Consider the following 13,413-nt stretch of genomic DNA (forward strand, 5'->3'; position numbering starts at 1 on the left):
TCCTAAAAACCACCGTGGGAAAATATTTTTCGCTGAACTTCGCATTAATAGGGTTAAGCTTCAGTCTGCTCTGGAAGCTGGCTTCTCCTAAAAACCACCGTGGGAAAATATTTTTCGCTGAACTTTGCATTAATAGGGCTAAGCTCGAGCCTGCTCTGGAAGCTGGCTTCTCCTAAAAACCACCGTGGGAAAATATTTTTCGCTGAACTTTGCATTAATAGGGTTAAGCTTCAGTCTGCTCTGGAAGCTGGCTTCTCCTAAAAACCACCGTGGGAAAATATTTTTCGCTGAACTTCGCATTTAGGGTTAAGCTTCAGTCTGCTCTGGAAGCTGGCTTCTCCTAAAAACCACCGTGGGAAAATATTTTTCGCTGAACTTCGCATTAATAGGGTTAAGCTTCAGTCTGCTCTGGAAGCTGGCTTCTCCTAAAAACCACCGTGGGAAAATATTTTTCGCTGAACTTCGCATTAATAGGGTTAAGCTTCAGTCTGCTCTGGAAGCTGGCTTCTCCTAAAAACCACCGTGGGAAAATATTTTTCGCTGAACTTCGCATTAATAGGGTTAAGCTTCAGTCTGCTCTGGAAGCTGGCTTCTCCTAAAAACCACCGTGGGAAAATATTTTTCGCTGAACTTTGCATTAATAGGGCTAAGCTCGAGCCTGCTCTGGAAGCTGGCTTCTCCTAAAAACCACCGTGGGAAAATATTTTTCGCTGAACTTTGCATTAATAGGGTTAAGCTTCAGTCTGCTCTGGAAGCTGGCTTCTCCTAAAAACCACCGTGGGAAAATATTTTTCGCTGAACTTCGCATTTAGGGTTAAGCTTCAGTCTGCTCTGGAAGCTGGCTTCTCCTAAAAACCACCGTGGGAAAATATTTTTCGCTGAACTTTGCATTAATAGGGTTAAGCTTCAGTCTGCTCTGGAAGCTGGCTTCTCCTAAAAACCACCGTGGGAAAATATTTTTCGCTGAACTTCGCATTTAGGGTTAAGCTTCAGTCTGCTCTGGAAGCTGGCTTCTCCTAAAAACCACCGTGGGAAAATATTTTTCGCTGAACTTCGCATTAATAGGGTTAAGCTTCAGTCTGCTCTGGAAGCTGGCTTCTCCTAAAAACCACCGTGGGAAAATATTTTTCGCTGAACTTCGCATTTAGGGTTAAGCTTCAGTCTGCTCTGGAAGCTGGCTTCTCCTAAAAACCACCGTGGGAAAATATTTTTCGCTGAACTTCGCATTTAGGGTTAAGCTTCAGTCTGCTCTGGAAGCTGGCTTCTCCTAAAAACCACCGTGGGAAAATATTTTTCGCTGAACTTCGCATTTAGGGTTAAGCTTCAGTCTGCTCTGGAAGCTGGCTTCTCCTAAAAACCACCGTGGGAAAATATTTTTCGCTGAACTTCGCATTTAGGGTTAAGCTTCAGTCTGCTCTGGAAGCTGGCTTCTCCTAAAAACCACCGTGGGAAAATATTTTTCGCTGAACTTCGCATTTAGGGTTAAGCTTCAGTCTGCTCTGGAAGCTGGCTTCTCCTAAAAACCACCGTGGGAAAATATTTTTCGCTGAACTTCGCATTTAGGGTTAAGCTTCAGTCTGCTCTGGAAGCTGGCTTCTCCTAAAAACCACCGTGGGAAAATATTTTTCGCTGAACTTCGCATTTAGGGTTAAGCTTCAGTCTGCTCTGGAAGCTGGCTTCTCCTAAAAACCACCGTGGGAAAATATTTTTCGCTGAACTTCGCATTTAGGGTTAAGCTTCAGTCTGCTCTGGAAGCTGGCTTCTCCTAAAAACCACCGTGGGAAAATATTTTTCGCTGAACTTTGCATTAATAGGGCTAAGCTCGAGCCTGCTCTGGAAGCTGGCTTCTCCTAAAAACCACCGTGGGAAAATATTTTTCGCTGAACTTTGCATTAATAGGGTTAAGCTTCAGTCTGCTCTGGAAGCTGGCTTCTCCTAAAAACCACCGTGGGAAAATATTTTTCGCTGAACTTTGCATTAATAGGGCTAAGCTCGAGCCTGCTCTGGAAGCTGGCTTCTCCTAAAAACCACCGTGGGAAAATATTTTTCGCTGAACTTTGCATTAATAGGGCTAAGCTCGAGCCTGCTCTGGAAGCTGGCTTCTCCTAAAAACCACCGTGGGAAAATATTTTTCGCTGAACTTCGCATTTAGGGTTAAGCTTCAGTCTGCTCTGGAAGCTGGCTTCTCCTAAAAACCACCGTGGGAAAATATTTTTCGCTGAACTTTGCATTAATAGGGCTAAGCTCGAGCCTGCTCTGGAAGCTGGCTTCTCCTAAAAACCACCGTGGGAAAATATTTTTCGCTGAACTTTGCATTTAGGGTTAAGCTTCAGTCTGCTCTGGAAGCTGGCTTCTCCTAAAAACCACCGTGGGAAAATATTTTTCGCTGAACTTTGCATTAATAGGGCTAAGCTCGAGCCTGCTCTGGAAGCTGGCTTCTCCTAAAAACCACCGTGGGAAAATATTTTTCGCTGAACTTCGCATTTAGGGTTAAGCTCGAGCCTGCTCTGGAAGCTGGCTTCTCCTAAAAACCACCGTGGGAAAATATTTTTCGCTGAACTTTGCATTAATAGGGTTAAGCTTCAGTCTGCTCTGGAAGCTGGCTTCTCCTAAAAACCACCGTGGGAAAATATTTTTCGCTGAACTTTGCATTAATAGGGCTAAGCTCGAGCCTGCTCTGGAAGCTGGCTTCTCCTAAAAACCACCGTGGGAAAATATTTTTCGCTGAACTTCGCATTTAGGGTTAAGCTTCAGTCTGCTCTGGAAGCTGGCTTCTCCTAAAAACCACCGTGGGAAAATATTTTTCGCTGAACTTTGCATTAATAGGGCTAAGCTCGAGCCTGCTCTGGAAGCTGGCTTCTCCTAAAAACCACCGTGGGAAAATATTTTTCGCTGAACTTTGCATTTAGGGTTAAGCTTCAGTCTGCTCTGGAAGCTGGCTTCTCCTAAAAACAACCGTGGGAAAATATTTTTCGCTGAACTTTGCATTAATAGGGCTAAGCTCGAGCCTGCTCTGGAAGCTGGCTTCTCCTAAAAACCACCGTGGGAAAATATTTTTCGCTGAACTTTGCATTAATAGGGCTAAGCTCGAGCCTGCTCTGGAAGCTGGCTTCTCCTAAAAACCACCGTGGGAAAATATTTTTCGCTGAACTTCGCATTTAGGGTTAAGCTTCAGTCTGCTCTGGAAGCTGGCTTCTCCTAAAAACCACCGTGGGAAAATATTTTTCGCTGAACTTTGCATTAATAGGGCTAAGCTCGAGCCTGCTCTGGAAGCTGGCTTCTCCTAAAAACCACCGTGGGAAAATATTTTTCGCTGAACTTTGCATTTAGGGTTAAGCTTCAGTCTGCTCTGGAAGCTGGCTTCTCCTAAAAACCACCGTGGGAAAATATTTTTCGCTGAACTTTGCATTAATAGGGCTAAGCTCGAGCCTGCTCTGGAAGCTGGCTTCTCCTAAAAACCACCGTGGGAAAATATTTTTCGCTGAACTTCGCATTTAGGGTTAAGCTTCAGTCTGCTCTGGAAGCTGGCTTCTCCTAAAAACCACCGTGGGAAAATATTTTTCGCTGAACTTTGCATTAATAGGGCTAAGCTCGAGCCTGCTCTGGAAGCTGGCTTCTCCTAAAAACCACCGTGGGAAAATATTTTTCGCTGAACTTTGCATTAATAGGGTTAAGCTTCAGTCTGCTCTGGAAGCTGGCTTCTCCTAAAAACCACCGTGGGAAAATATTTTTCGCTGAACTTTGCATTAATAGGGCTAAGCTCGAGCCTGCTCTGGAAGCTGGCTTCTCCTAAAAACCACCGTGGGAAAATATTTTTCGCTGAACTTTGCATTAATAGGGCTAAGCTCGAGCCTGCTCTGGAAGCTGGCTTCTCCTAAAAACCACCGTGGGAAAATATTTTTCGCTGAACTTTGCATTAATAGGGTTAAGCTTCAGTCTGCTCTGGAAGCTGGCTTCTCCTAAAAACCACCGTGGGAAAATATTTTTCGCTGAACTTTGCATTAATAGGGCTAAGCTCGAGCCTGCTCTGGAAGCTGGCTTCTCCTAAAAACCACCGTGGGAAAATATTTTTCGCTGAACTTCGCATTTAGGGTTAAGCTTCAGTCTGCTCTGGAAGCTGGCTTCTCCTAAAAACCACCGTGGGAAAATATTTTTCGCTGAACTTTGCATTAATAGGGCTAAGCTCGAGCCTGCTCTGGAAGCTGGCTTCTCCTAAAAACCACCGTGGGAAAATATTTTTCGCTGAACTTCGCATTTAGGATTCGTCGCCTGGCTTCCGAGCTATCAAGAGGTATCGCGATGAGCTCCGTCGGAGCGGTAACGGCCGCTGATAGCCGTGGAATTTCTGCTGAGTTAGGCTCCCAAGGATACAGGATCGTACTGCCTCCCCTGCCGTAGGGTGTTCGCGCCCTGAATTCTGTCTTTCTGCACGCTGACATTACGGCGCGGCCTTATCGCATTGAAGATTTTAAAGCCGGACTCGAGAAAGCGGGAGTACTAGGCGAAATCGCCGCATGTGGTTCATTTCAGATGAACCACGTGTGGATGGTGACTCTGAAAACACCGCCGGCCAAGAAGAAGCTGGTGGACGCCGCGTCCTTCGAGGCTAAAGCGAGACGCTGCATCGTCGTCGACCCGGAGAAGGCCGAGGTGAGGCGGAAGCTTCATTGGATTTCTTTTCACCTTCCGGACGAAACCGTGAAGAAGGCCCTGGAGCCGTATGGCAAGGTTGAAGACGTCGCCCGAGAGACCTGACGTGTCGGAGGCTTCGAAGGTGTGCAGTCGACCACCCGAGTCGTGAGGCTGACCCTAAGGGAAGGCGTCACGCTCGAAAACCTGCCGCACCAACTACGACTTCCAGGCTGCACGGCCTTGGTGCTGGCCCCGGGTAGAGCTCCGCTCTGCCTCAGGTGCCGTCGAACCGGCCACATTCGTAGGGAGTGCCGAGTGCCGCGCTGCGAGAGCTGCAGGCGTTTCGGACACCTACGCGACGACTGCAAGAAAACCTACGGAGACGTGGCTAACGGCGGCCCTGAGGACGACGCCTCGGAGCTACTCATGGACCAGGATGAAGCTGAGGACGCGGCAGGCGGAAACTCGGAGGGCAGCCAACCTCAGGGGCGGGCCGAGACCACCGTGGTCGTCCCACTACCCGAGAAGTCCACCACGGCCGAGCTCCCCGCAGATAACACGGACACCCCGAAACCGGTGGGCGACGACGTCGCACGCGTTTCGGCCCTCCAGGGGGACGAGCGCGGGCACGACTACACCCGCCGGGAGTCGACCCTGGCTGCCGTTGAAAGGGAGAACGACCAGAAGCACGGCGAGATGGACGCCGTGAGCGGCTCTGCCAAGCGTTCCCTGGAACCGACACCAACCCAGGAGCCCGGTCAACCGCAGAACCTGCAGCAGAGGGTGCTCCAGAGGTGGCAGACGGTGACTTCGAAGAGGGGCCGACGCCACGCCCCCCCGTAAGGACCACCGGAGGGCCACGTGCCGAAGGCTCCATAGTGAAGGAACTGTACTGCGGCTGAATAATATTGCTTAGGCGGCCTAGTACAAGTAAGAGTGTTGTATTTTTTGTATGTGTTTATCTGTTTGACTTAAGCGGCTTTTTGTATCGTAGCCTAGCCTTCTCTCTATTTTAGCTCCGTGATAGTAATATGTCTCTTAGTTTCGCCACTTTAAACGTCCGTGGGTTGGCCTCGTCGAGGAAGCAGTACCAACTGCAGCGTCTGGTAGAGGACGAGCAGCCGGACTTTCTTGCGGTGCAAGAAACTAAATTGCAGACAGAAGAGAACATTGAGAGAGCGCTGAGGCCTTATCTCCGGAGATATGAAGTTGCCGCTAGTCATGCTGCGGGTCGGTCGGGGGGCTGTTTTCTTTTTTTAAGAAAGTCCGTGAACTATGAAAACTTGCAAGTTGTTATCGATGAGTGCGGGCGGTTCCTTTCTTGTGATTTCACGCTGTCAGATGTCCAGTGGCGAGTGATATGTATCTACGCTCCCAATAACGCAAAGGATAGAGAAGTCTTTTTTCAATTTCTACGTAATTATCTGGAGTGTGACAAAGTGATCGTGTGCATGGGTGATTTTAATTGTGTCTGTGACGAGCGGGATAGTACTGGAGCGGCCACGAGTGGTGACAGCAGTTCGAGACTTTTGAAAGAAATTGTAAACGTGTGTGGGCTCGAGGACGTCGGTGCCTTATGCGCCATAAGAAGTGGCGTAAGGTATACGCATTTTCAAAATACGTCACACGCTCGTTTAGACCGTATTTATGTTACAGTTGACGTACTGCGCACTGTGCACGGCTACCGTGTCCAGCCCATTTTTTTTACTGACCACTGCCTCGTAAGCGTAAAAATTGGCAGGAAAGAAAGCAGAGCGTCTCGTTTTAACTGGCAGCTTTGGAAATTAAACCGAACACTTTTGAATGATAAACTTTTTGCAACCACTGTTGCTGAGCTGTTGCGGGGTGTGGTCGAAAAAGAGACTTATATCAGGGAGGCCTGGGAAGGATTCAAAGAGGGAGTTAAGTTGGCCGCGGTAGAAAGGGCCAGTAACATCACCTTCCAAGCTCGAGCTCGCGAAAGGCAGTTGAAGCAAGACCTTAACGCATTGTGTCGAGTAGAGTGTGAGCGCCCTGGAACTTGCGGCGATGACATTCGGCACATCAAAATGGAGTTAGATCAAATATGCAATGAAAAGTATAAAGGGGCAGTTGTGCGGGCACGCTCGGAGAAATTTCTGTTGGGAGAACAGCCGACTAAGCGAGCTCTGGCTGAGGAAAAGAAGTATGCCCTGACTCGAGAAATAAGAGAAATAGAATATAAAGGGAAAACTAGCAGCGATAAAGATGTTATAGAAGAAGCTTTTGTTGAGTACTTTGGGAAACTTTTTGGGGAAAAACCGACACCCGTAGGATTTCGTAAATTTAAAGATTTTTTTATCACTCATGCCCAAGTTGGATGAGGAGATTACAACGTGGCTCGAGGGAGAAATCACGCTAGGAGAGGTTGAACGAGCAATAGATTCGCTAGCGAGACAGAAAACCCCGGGGCCTGATGGGCTTTGTGCGGAATTTTACCAAACCTTTAAAAATGCCCTTAGTCCCGTACTGTTGGCCGTATTTAATGAGTCATTCGAAAATTACTGTCTTCCGCGTTCCTTTGTAGAGGCCCACACCATACTGATACCGAAGTCGGAGGACTTGTCGAAAAGGCTCAGCGTGACGGGATATAGGCCGATTACATTATGTAACATAGACTACAAAATTTTCACTAAGATTATTACGCGTAGGCTCCAGTGTGTCATTCGGGACCTCATCGGGGATCACCAGACATGTGGCATTAAAGGAAGGTCCATTCAAAGTAATATTCATATAGCGAGAAGCATTTTTGAAACTGTTGGGAGGGATAAAGTGGCAATGATACAATTAGACTTGGAGAAAGCGTTTGATAGAGTTAGACATGATGTTCTAAAGAGTATTTTAGTGCATGTTAATGTAGGCAAAGTTGTCCTAAAGGGCGTAGATATGGCGTATAAAGGTTGTACCACCAGGCTGGTGTTAAATAATAATGTTTCTAAGAAAATTGCAGTGCTTTCGTCAGTCAGACAGGGATGTCCCCTTTCACCCTTACTATTTGCTCTGTACCTTGAACCTTTCTGTGTGAGCGTGATAGCTAGCAAGAATATCCGGGGGTTTCTTTTCAGTAATGTTGAAGTTAAAGTGTCCGCATACGCTGACGATGTGGCTATCTTTTGTAAAGACGAAGAAAGCGTCATGGAAACTGTCGTCCTCACGAAAGAATATTGTAACGCCACAGGAGCGGCAGTGAACTGGGGGAAATGTTGTGGGGTGTGGCACGGGAGGTGGGCTTTAAAACCGCATTACTTTGCAGGCTTTAATTGGGAAGCGACGCCATGTACATATCTTGGGGTGCCCTTGGAATATTACAAAGTTAGCACGCCGTACTGGACGGAGCTCGCAAAAGATTTAAAGACGAAGGCGGACACTTGGGTCAGTTGGAACTTGTCAATTTTTGCGCGCGCCACAGTGTGTAATATTTTTTTAATCGCAAAGATCTGGTACATTATGCAAGTTTTGGCATGCACACGAATGAGTATCCAAAAGTTTCATAGGGTGTTCGCCACTCTCATCTGGAGGTCCGGGTGGGAAAGGATGAGAAGAGATAACCTTTTCCGGAGCGTCAAGTCGGGAGGCCTTGGCCTCGCATCTTTTCGTCCGTAAGATTGTTTCGCGCTTCTTTTTCCTACACGACCAGAATCATCCCTTCCTACGTGCAATTATCCAGGTGAGACTGGCGAACTCTTTGCCGGCAGTGTTGGTGACTAGTGAATGTACTGAACCCCCTTGTTTTTCTGGTTATTTAAAAGAAGTGAAAGACGCTGTATTGTTTTTGCGAGCACGTTTTTCGATGGACTACCTGGGTAGTGTCACTAAAAAGAAGCTCAGTCGTGACCTGATTGAGCTCCTTTTCCCTGCGCCACTGTATCGATCGGTGTACAGCCAATGTCCGGGTCAAGATGTGCTCCAGCGTGTGAAAAGGATGTGTGATCCACCAGGGGTAAAGTCCTTTTTCTTTAAATTGCACAGCGAGACATTGCCAGTCAAGCCATGGCTAAGAGATAAAGGAATCTTTGTTCCGTGGTCGGTGGATTGTCTCCTGTGTAAGACACCAGAAACCATCGAACACGTTTTTATTTATTGTTGGGATGCTGTGTTTTTTTGGGACATTCTTCAAAGGACCCTGAAAAAAGATTTTATGTTGTCCCCGGAGACCATTAGGTATTTACCTGTTGAAGAAAGTGACACTGTGCCCTACGACCTTTTTATGATACTCGGCCTGTTTAGTATCTGGAAAACAAGAATGGAATTTCGGCATGCTGACCCAAAAATTAAGTCTGTACAGAAGCATTTTATCGATATTGTAAACGAGGTTCAAACGGTGTATTGCAGAACACTAGAAACTACGCCTAAGTGGGCACACTTGTTCAGTAAAATTAAGAACATGAGAGAACTTTAGTTCGCCCACAAGTCGCTGGGCGCGAGCTCCTTGTAATGACATAGCATTCTGTGCTGCAATGTTGAGTTCAATAAAAAAAAAAAAAAAAAACTTTGCATTAATAGGGCTAAGCTCGAGCCTGCTCTGGAAGCTGGCTTCTCCTAAAGACCACCGTGGGAAAATCTTGTTCGCTGAACTTTGCATTAATAGGGCTAAGCTCGAGCCTGCTCTGGAAGCTGGCTTCTCCTAAAAACCACCGTGGGAAAATTTTTTTCGCTGAACTTTGCATTAATAGGGCTAAGCTCGAGCCTGCTCTGGAAGCTGGCTTCTCCTAAAAACCACCGTGGGAAAATATTTTTCGCTGAACTTTGCATTAATAGGGCTAAGCTCGAGCCTGCTCTGGAAGCTGGCTTCTCCTAAAAACCACCGTGGGAAAATTTTTTTCGCTGAACTTTGCATTTATAGGCACAGCGAGACATTGCCAGTCAAGCCATGGCTAAGAGATGAGGAAATCTTTGTTCCTTGGTCGGTGGATTGTCTCCTGTGTAAGACACCAGAAACCATCGAACACGTTTTTATTTATTGTTGGGATGCTGTGTTTTTTTGGGACATTCTTCAAAGGACCCTGAAAAAAGATTTTATGTTGTCCCCGGAGACCATTAGGTATTTACCTGTTGAAGAAAGTGACACTGTGCCCTATGACCTTTTTATGATACTCGGCCTGTTTAGTATCTGGAAAACAAGAATGGAATTTCGGCATGCTGACCCAAAAATTAAGTCTGTACAGAAGCATTTTATCGATATTGTAAACGAGGTTCAAACGGTGTATTGCAGAACACCAGAAACTACGCCTGAGTGGGCACACTTGTTCAGTGAAATTAAGAACATGAGAGAACTTTAGTTCGCCCACAAGTCGCTGGGCGTGAGCTCCTTGTAATGACATAGCATTCTGTGCTGCAATGTTGAGTTCAATAAAGAAAAAAACTTTGCATTAATAGGGCTAAGCTCGAGCCTGCTCTGGAAGCTGGCTTCTCCTAAAAACCACCGTGGGAAAATATTTTTCGCTGAAATTGCATTATTATGGGCTAAGCTCCAGCCCATTAATCTACACAAGGTAAAGAGCGGACACTTCCATAGGCCCCAGCGGCCCACTTAGCTGGCAGGGAGCGCACTCGGCGGCCGTTGTAATCCCAAACTGAATAAATAAAATCACAATAAAAAAAAAAAAGGAAACTTACCGGATGGATAGATATCTAGTTTGGCGTAGTGCGTTGGGCGGTAGCCTGCGCCGTCTGGTTTGCCGCGACTTATGATTTTCCTATTATTCCCGCATGCCGAATTTCCCCTATTATTACTTCACACGTATGTGTGAATCCTAATGCGCACAATTAATGGACAATACTATATACGGTTAAGACTGACTTTAAGGCCAGGAAACCCATATGTTTGTGCTGTCCAGAAGAACACCACCAGGGAGTAATCGACAGAGTTTATTTTCACAAAAAAAGAAATATGATGGGCAGTTTGTGCCTCGTATATAATACAAAAACTACAGAACACAAGCACCCTGTATCAAGGATTCACAAACAGTACATCCTACAAAAAACAACAAGCATATTATGACATGCATAAAAGTCTTATCAAACAACTGAAATTACAACTGCAATTGGATTGAAAGCCTGTTTTGTACTCTCAAGCAAGTTCCATGGAAGGCGCACACACACATATAACATATGCAGCATCAGCAACCAACACAAAAAAATGGCCATGCAGTATCAAAGCTCGTTGATTCAATGCATTTTGTATGCAAATAAAAAGTTCAGCAGAATTCTGAGATGCACGATGACCACAATGAAAGAAAAAAAAAAAAACAACAGACAAGTAAATGCCTAAATGAGATTGCCATTAGTATAGACCTTCTTAGTCTGCGACATAGTCATTAAATTACCCTAACACAGCCTGAACTGCACAATTAAACATACCTTGCTCCTGCTGATTTAAGTAACAATAATGACCAAAATAACAAGAACTGAAAGCCAACAAACGGACTAATGCAGGTTTTACGTTCATGTCACGTTTAACATGTAAGGTTTAACATGACCACTACCATAAAAAGCGCACATGAAATGGCTGACAAAAAGACTGCTAAAGCAGACTGGTGCCCGGTGTACCTGCGACGGGTCCATATCACATCAGCGAATGACGTTTTAGCGAACAGCGACATTTGAGCGAATCGACGTTTTAGCGAATAACGGGGGCGCGCGTTAACCCATCCGCCGCGCTGCGCTTACGCCGCTTCGCGGCGACAGTCTTCGGTAGGGATGTCGCGAACCACCCTAGGTTCGATTTCGAAAGGTTTCGATATTTGCGAAGCGAACTGAGGTTCGATATCGAAAAATTTCGATATTTTCGTACCGACCGAGGTTCGATTTCGAAAAATTCGCAACTTTTGTCCACAGCGGAGTTTCGAATTCGAAAATTTCGAAGCTTACACGGTTTCTAAAATTTCGAATTCGAATATTTCGAATATTTTTTTACTTCAGGTTCGATAAATTCGAAGATTTCGAAATTCTTTGTAAAAAAAATTCGAAAACTTCGAACGCTTCGAATTTTTATAGACATGAAGTTCGAACAATTCGAAGATTTCGAATTTCTTTTGGCATAAAGTTCGAAAAGTTCGAAAGTTTCAATTCTCTTTTAACGCTAAATTCAAAAAAAAAAAAAAAAAAAAAACTTTGAAGGTTTTGAATTTTTTTTAATCCAAGTTTTCAAAGTTTGAAGTCCGATTTTCAAGTTTTTCTACAGTTTCAGTTTCAAATAACGTTTTCACGACTCACTTGTTTTCACAAAACCAAGTTTAGAAAAGTTAGGGTGTGATATCTAGATTCTGCGAAGTTGGTAAGGCAATTAAATGAGACGACGAGTGTCCCGGACGTGCTAGAATATTTGCCAGTGCAGAATTGTGACCGCCAGCCCCCCGGGGGGGGGGGGGGGGGGGTCTTTATCACGCAGTAGTGATTGCACGAACACACTGTTTTACGAGATTCATCCAGTTCGAAACGGCCAGGGGCGAGCAGGAGGTTGAGGCTCAGAGAAACCTTGAAGCGACCTGGCAAACTAGCTCGCCACCCCTTGCACGCTGGTAGTAATCCGATCCGGTGAAGTTTATAATTGTACTGGAGGTTTATTTTCTGGGACGGAGGAATCGCCTCGCAAAAAGCACAAAAGCCGACACAACTCGAGGTCGAGGAGCGTTCTACCATACAAGTGGCGTCGGAAGAGGAAAAACGGGGGGAAAGAGGGTAGGGGGGGGGGGGGGGGGGGGGGCTTCAGCCTTTTTCTTCCCCTTGCAGGTATTTCGGACTGTTAAAGAAAACAATACGGGGAAAGAGGGCGTGGTCGAGCTTATTTTAATCTGAAATTATTTATGCATATGTATAGCTACTGTCGCTCTTCACTGCATAAAAGGTTGCGTAGATGGTCATTGTTAGAAAATCGTTGTCAGAAGGCACTGCTCGTCACATGCTTAGTGGTTCGGAAGTTCAAAGCTGTCTTTTCGACCTAAACACCTGTGCCGATAGTAACAAAAGAAAAAAAAAAAAGAATAAATGCGGGAATAAAAAGCAGGAGAAAAAAAAAACTATCAAGAATTCGTCGGAAGTGTTCTATTCTTGCATATTCAGAGGTTCAGAACTTCGAAACAAGTTTCTTTTACCAAAATGTGTACAGGCTAAAAGAAACACGTCCCAGAAACGTGAAGCGAAAAAAAAAAAAAAAAAGTTTTCTTTTAATGACGTGCTGAACTTGAACACTACTAGAAATCTTCTGCCATGAGTTAATTTATTCCTTAACGTGAAAAAACAATAAATATATTATTTTGTATTCTGCAGATGGCAATGATATGTACTGTCTGTGGTGTTAATTTAAATGCGATACCTCAAACAACTTAGACGAAAATAAATATCAAGTTTAGGTCATAATTGCGTGCAGATACATGTTTGGACATTTCTTCGAAACTCACGTTGAATAACAATAATCACATCTTAAGACGGCACTTGCCTACGCTATACATAGATCATTCTTAAAAAAGTATAACATATCTACCATAAATAGCTCCGGCTGCAGCGTGCTTCAAATCTGGCACAAACGATAATCGTCAAAAACCCGTCGTCCGTCCTCGCCCCTTCGGGGATTTATTTCTTTAAACCTAAGCATGCCAGAACATTGAAATAAATGACATTGTCTTTCGTAAGGAACGCAGCACCGCGTGTAAAAGTTCGAGAAAAAAAATTACGAATGTACCCCACTACTTGAAATCAAATGAAACCGTCCGCCGGCCTTTCGAAGTTCGACGAACGTCGAACTTTTACCCTATAAGTTCGAAT

This window comes from Ixodes scapularis, unplaced genomic scaffold (assembly GCF_016920785.2).
Source record: "Ixodes scapularis isolate PalLabHiFi unplaced genomic scaffold, ASM1692078v2 PGA_scaffold13__105_contigs__length_92229423, whole genome shotgun sequence".
Classification (NCBI taxonomy): Eukaryota; Metazoa; Arthropoda; class Arachnida; order Ixodida; family Ixodidae; genus Ixodes; species Ixodes scapularis.